We start from the raw sequence: 6796 nt of genomic DNA on the forward strand, positions 1-6796 counted from the left end.
TACGACTTCCATGGTTTATATTAGAATTTTCAAAAACGGCCAACATGGGGGTAATTTCCTTGTTAATTTACGGATTTTACTCGTTTTTGACCCTTTTTCTTTCACTAAAAAAGGCATAAAGTGGCCTAGCCTTAACGAATCAAAGCATGTAATAGTTCCTAGGAAATCTAACGAGCATATCTATGACTTCCATGGTTTATATTAGAATTTTCAAAAACGGCCAACATGGGGGTAATTTCCTTGTTAATTTACGGATTTTACTCGATTTTGATCCTTTTTCATTCACTAAAAAGGGCATAAAGTGGCCTAGCCTTATCGAATCGAAGCATGTAATAGTTCCTAGGAAATCTAATGAGCATATCTACGACTTCCATGGTTGATTTTAGAAATTTCAAAAACGGCCAAAATGGTGGTAAAGTGAATTTCCTTGTTAATTTACGGATTTTACTCGATTTTGATCCTTTTTCTTTCACTAAAAGGGGCATAAAGTGGCCTAGCCTTATCAAATCGAAGCAAGTAATACTTGCTAGGAAATCTAACAAGCATATCTACGACTTCCATGGTTTATATTAGAATTTTCAAAAACGGCCAACATGGGGGTAATTTCCTTGTTAATTTACGGATTTTACTCGTTTTTGACCCTTTTTCTTTCACTAAAAAAGGCATAAAGTGGCCTAGCCTTAACGAATCAAAGCATGTAATAGTTCCTAGGAAATCTAACGAGCATATCTATGACTTCCATGGTTTATATTAGAATTTTCAAAAACGGCCAACATGGGGGTAATTTCCTTGTTAATTTACGGATTTTACTCGATTTTGATCCTTTTTCATTCACTAAAAAGGGCATAAAGTGGCCTAGCCTTATCGAATCGAAGCATGTAATAGTTCCTAGGAAATCTAATGAGCATATCTACGACTTCCATGGTTGATTTTAGAAATTTCAAAAACGGCCAAAATGGTGGTAAAGTGAATTTCCTTGTTAATTTACGGATTTTACTCGATTTTGATCCTTTTTCTTTCACTAAAAGGGGCATAAAGTGGCCTAGCCTTATCAAATCGAAGCATGTAATACTTGCTAGGAAATCTAACAAGCATATCTACGACTTCCATGGTTTATATTAGAATTTTCAAAAACGGCCAATATGGGGGTAATTTCCTTGTTAATTTACGGATTTTACTCGATTTTGATCCTTTTTCTTTCACTAAAAAGGGCATAAAGTGGCCTAGCCTTATCGAATCGAAGCATGTAATAGTTCCTAGGAAATCTAATGAGCATATCTACGACTTCCATGGTTGATTTTAGAAATTTCAAAAACGGCCAAAATGGTGGTAAAGTGATTTTCCTTGTTAATTTACGGATTTTACTCGATTTTGACCCTTTTTCTTTCACTAAAAAGGGCATAAAGTGACCTAGCCTTATCAAATCGAAGCATGTAATGGTTCCTAGGAAATCTAACAAGCATATCTACGACTTCCATGGTTTATATTAGAATTTTCAAAAACGGCCAACATGGGGGTAATTTCCTTGTTAATTTACGGATTTTACTCGTTTTTGACCCTTTTTCTTTCACTAAAAAAGGCATAAAGTGGCCTAGCCTTAACGAATCGAAGCATGTAATAGTTCCTAGGAAATCTAACGAGCATATCTATGACTTCCATGGTTTATATTAGAATTTTCAAAAACGGCCAACATGGGGGTAATTTCCTTGTTAATTTACGGATTTTACTCGATTTTGATCCTTTTTCATTCACTAAAAAGGGCATAAAGTGGCCTAGCCTTATCGAATTGAAGCATGTAATAGTTCCTAGGAAATCTAATGAGCATATCTACGACTTCCATGGTTGATTTTAGAAATTTCAAAAACGGCCAAAATGGTGGTAAAGTGAATTTCCTTGTTAATTTACGGATTTTACTCGATTTTGATCCTTTTTCTTTCACTAAAAGGGGCATAAAGTGGCCTAGCCTTATCAAATCGAAGCATGTAATACTTGCTAGGAAATCTAACAAGCATATCTACGACTTCCATGGTTTATATTAGAATTTTCAAAAACGGCCAACATGGGGGTAATTTCCTTGTTAATTTACGGATTTTACTCGTTTTTGACCCTTTTTCTTTCACTAAAAAAGGCATAAAGTGGCCTAGCCTTAACGAATCAAAGCATGTAATAGTTCCTAGGAAATCTAACGAGCATATCTATGACTTCCATGGTTTATATTAGAATTTTCAAAAACGGCCAACATGGGGGTAATTTCCTTGTTAATTTACGGATTTTACTCGATTTTGATGCTTTTTCTTTCACTAAAAAGGGCATAAAGTGGCCTAGCCTTATCGAATCGAAGCATGTAATAGTTCCTAGGAAATCTAATGAGCATATCTACGACTTCCATGGTTGATTTTAGAAATTTCAAAAACGGCCAAAATGGTGGTAAAGTGATTTTCCTTGTTAATTTACGGATTTTACTCGATTTTGACCCTTTTTCTTTCACTAAAAAGGGCATAAAGTGACCTAGCCTTATCAAATCGAAGCATGTAATGGTTCCTAGGAAATCTAACAAGCATATCTACGACTTCCATGGTTTATATTAGAATTTTCAAAAACGGCCAACATGGGGGCAATTTCCTTGTTAATTTACGGATTTTACTCGTTTTTGACCCTTTTTCTTTCACTAAAAAAGGCATAAAGTGGCCTAGCCTTAACGAATCGAAGCATGTAATAGTTCCTAGGAAATCTAACGAGCATATCTATGACTTCCATGGTTTATATTAGAATTTTCAAAAACGGCCAACATGGGGGTAATTTCCTTGTTAATTTACGGATTTTACTCGATTTTGATCCTTTTTCATTCACTAAAAAGGGCATAAAGTGGCCTAGCCTTATCGAATTGAAGCATGTAATAGTTCCTAGGAAATCTAATGAGCATATCTACGACTTCCATGGTTGATTTTAGAAATTTCAAAAACGGCCAAAATGGTGGTAAAGTGAATTTCCTTGTTAATTTACGGATTTTACTCGATTTTGATCCTTTTTCTTTCACTAATAGGGGCATAAAGTGGCCTAGCCTTATCAAATCGAAGCATGTAATACTTGCTAGGAAATCTAACAAGCATATCTACGACTTCCATGGTTTATATTAGAATTTTCAAAAACGGCCAACATGGGGGTAATTTCCTTGTTAATTTACGGATTTTACTCGTTTTTGACCCTTTTTCTTTCACTAAAAAAGGCATAAAGTGGCCTAGCCTTAACGAATCAAAGCATGTAATAGTTCCTAGGAAATCTAACGAGCATATCTATGACTTCCATGGTTTATATTAGAATTTTCAAAAACGGCCAACATGGGGGTAATTTCCTTGTTAATTTACGGATTTTACTCGATTTTGATCCTTTTTCATTCACTAAAAAGGGCATAAAGTGGCCTAGCCTTATCGAATCGAAGCATGTAATAGTTCCTAGGAAATCTAATGAGCATATCTACGACTTCCATGGTTGATTTTAGAAATTTCAAAAACGGCCAAAATGGTGGTAAAGTGAATTTCCTTGTTAATTTACGGATTTTACTCGATTTTGATCCTTTTTCTTTCACTAAAAGGGGCATAAAGTGGCCTAGCCTTATCAAATCGAAGCATGTAATACTTGCTAGGAAATCTAACAAGCATATCTACGACTTCCATGGTTTATATTAGAATTTTCAAAAACGGCCAACATGGGGGTAATTTCCTTGTTAATTTACGGATTTTACTCGTTTTTGACCATTTTTCTTTCACTAAAAAAGGGATAAAGTGGCCAAGCCTTATCGAATCGAAGCATGTAATAGTTCCAAGGAAATCTAACAAGCATATCTACGACTTCCATGGTTGATTTTAGAAATTTCAAAAACGACCAAAATGGTGGTAATTTCCTTGTTAATTTACAGATTTTACTCGATTTTGAACCTTTTTCGTTCACTAAAAAGGGCATAAAGTGGCCTAGCCTTATCGAATCGAAGCATGTAATAGTTTCTAGGAAATCTAATGAGCATATCTACGACTTCCATGGTTGATTTTAGAAATTTCAAAAACGGCCAAAATGGTGGTAAAGTGAATTTCCTTGTTAATTTACGGATTTTACTCGATTTTGACCCTTTTTCTTTCACTAAAAAGGGCATAAAGTGGCCTAGCCTTATCAAATCGAAGCATGTAATAGTTTCTAGGAAATCTAACAAGCATATCTACGACTTCCATGGTTTATATTAGAATTTTCAAAAACGGCCAACATGGGGGTAATTTCCTTGTTAATTTACGGATTTTACTCGTTTTTGACCCTTTTTCTTTCACTAAAAAAGGCATAAAGTGGCCTAGCCTTAACGAATCGAAGCATGTAATAGTTCCTAGGAAATCTAACGAGCATATATATGACTTCCATGGTTTATATTAGAATTTTCAAAAACGGCCAACATGGGGGTAATTTCCTTGTTAATTTACGGATTTTACTCGATTTTGATCCTTTTTCATTCACTAAAAAGGGCATAAAGTGGCCTAGCCTTATCGAATCGAAGCAGGTAATAGTTCCTAGGAAATCTAATGAGCATATCTACGACTTCCATGGTTGATTTTAGAAATTTCAAAAACGGCCAAAATGGTGGTAAAGTGAATTTTCTTGTTAATTTACGGATTTTACTCGATTTTGATCCTTTTTCTTTCACTAAAAGGGGCATAAAGTGGCCTAGCCTTATCAAATCGAAGCATGTAATACTTGCTAGGAAATCTAACAAGCATATCTACGACTTCCATGGTTTATATTAGAATTTTCAAAAACGGCCAACATGGGGGTAATTTCCTTGTTAATTTACGGATTTTACTCGATTTTGATCCTTTTTCTTTCACTAAAAAGGGCATAAAGTGGCCTAGCCTTATCGAATCGAACCATGTAATAGTTCCTAGGAAATCTAACAAGCATATCTACGACTTCCATGGTTTATATTAGAATTTTCAAATACGGCCAACATGGGGTAATTTCCTTGTTAATTTACGGATTTTACTCGTTTTTGACCCTTTTTCTTTCACTAAAAAAGGCATAAAGTGGCCTAGCCTTAACGAATCGAAGCATGTAATAGTTCCTAGGAAATCTAACGAGCATATCTATGACTTCCATGGTTTATATTAGAATTTTCAAAAATGGCCAACATGGGGGTAATTTCCTTGTTAATTTACGGATTTTACTCGTTTTTGACCATTTTTCTTTCACTAAAAAGGGCATAAAGTGGCCTAGCCTTATCAAATCGAAGCATGTAATAGTTCCTAGGAAATCTAACAAGCATATCTACGACTTCCATGGTTTATATTAGAATTTTCAAATACGGCCAACATGGGGTAATTTCCTTGTTAATTTACGGATTTTACTCGTTTTTGACCCTTTTTCTTTCACTAAAAAAGGCATAAAGTGGCCTAGCCTTAACGAATCGAAGCATGTAATAGTTCCTAGGAAATCTAACGAGCATATCTATGACTTCCATGGTTTATATTAGAATTTTCAAAAATGGCCAACATGGGGGTAATTTCCTTGTTAATTTACGGATTTTACTCGTTTTTGACCATTTTTCTTTCACTAAAAAGGGCATAAAGTGGCCTAGCCTTATCAAATCGAAGCATGTAATAGTTCCTAGGAAATCTAACAAACATATCTACGACTTCCATGGTTTATATTTGAATTTTCAAAAACGGCCAACATGGGGGTAATTTCCTTGTTAATTTACGGATTTTACTGGTTTTTGACCCTTTTTCTTTCACTAAAAAAGGCATAAAGTGGCCTAGCCTTAACGAATCGAAGCATGTAATAGTTCCTAGGAAATCTAACGAGCATATCTATGACTTCCATGGTTTATATTAGAATTTTCAAAAACGGCCAACATGGGGGTAATTTCCTTGTTAATTTACGGATTTTACTCGATTTTGATCCTTTTTCTTTCACTAAAAAGGGCATAAAGTGGCCTAGCCTTATCGAATCGAAGCATGTAATAGTTCCTAGGAAATATAATGAGCATATCTACGACTTCCATGGTTGATTTTAGAAATTTCAAAAACGGCCAAAATGGTGGTAAAGTGAATTTCCTTGTTAATTTACGGATTTTACTCGATATTGATCCTTTTTCTTTCACTAAAAGGGGCATAAAGTGGCCTAGCCTTATCAAATCGAAGCATGTAATACTTCCTAGGAAATCTAACAAGCATATCTACGACTTCCATGGTTTATATTAGAATTTTCAAAAACGGCCAACATGGGGGTAATTTCCTTGTTAATTTACGGATTTTACTCGTTTTTGACCCTTTTTCTTTCACTAAAAAAGGCATAAAGTGGCCAAGCCTTATCGAATCGAAGCATGTAATAGTTCCAAGGAAATCTAACAAGCATATCTACGACTTCCATGGTTTATATTAGAATTTTCAAAAACGGCCAACATGGGTGGTAATTTCCTTGTTAATTTACGGATTTTACCCGTTTTTGACCCTTTTCTTTCACTAAAAAAGGCATAAAGTGGCCTAGCCTTATCGAATCGAAGCATGTAATAGTTCCAAGGAAATCTAACAAGCATATCTACGACTTCCATGGTTTATATTAGAATTTTCAAAAACGGCCAACATGGGTGGTAATTTCCTTGTTAATTTACGGATTTTACTCGTTTTTGACCCTTTTCTTTCACTAAAAAAGGCATAAAGTGGCCAAGCCTTATCGAATCGAAGCATGTAATAGTTCCAAGGAAATCTAACAAGCATATCTACGACTTCCATGGTTTATATTAGAATTTTCAAAAACGGCC

Source organism: Medicago sativa, chromosome 4 (assembly GCF_051527215.1).
Source record: "Medicago sativa cultivar Bolivia chromosome 4, Bolivia_mono, whole genome shotgun sequence".
NCBI classification, from domain to species: Eukaryota; Viridiplantae; Streptophyta; class Magnoliopsida; order Fabales; family Fabaceae; genus Medicago; species Medicago sativa.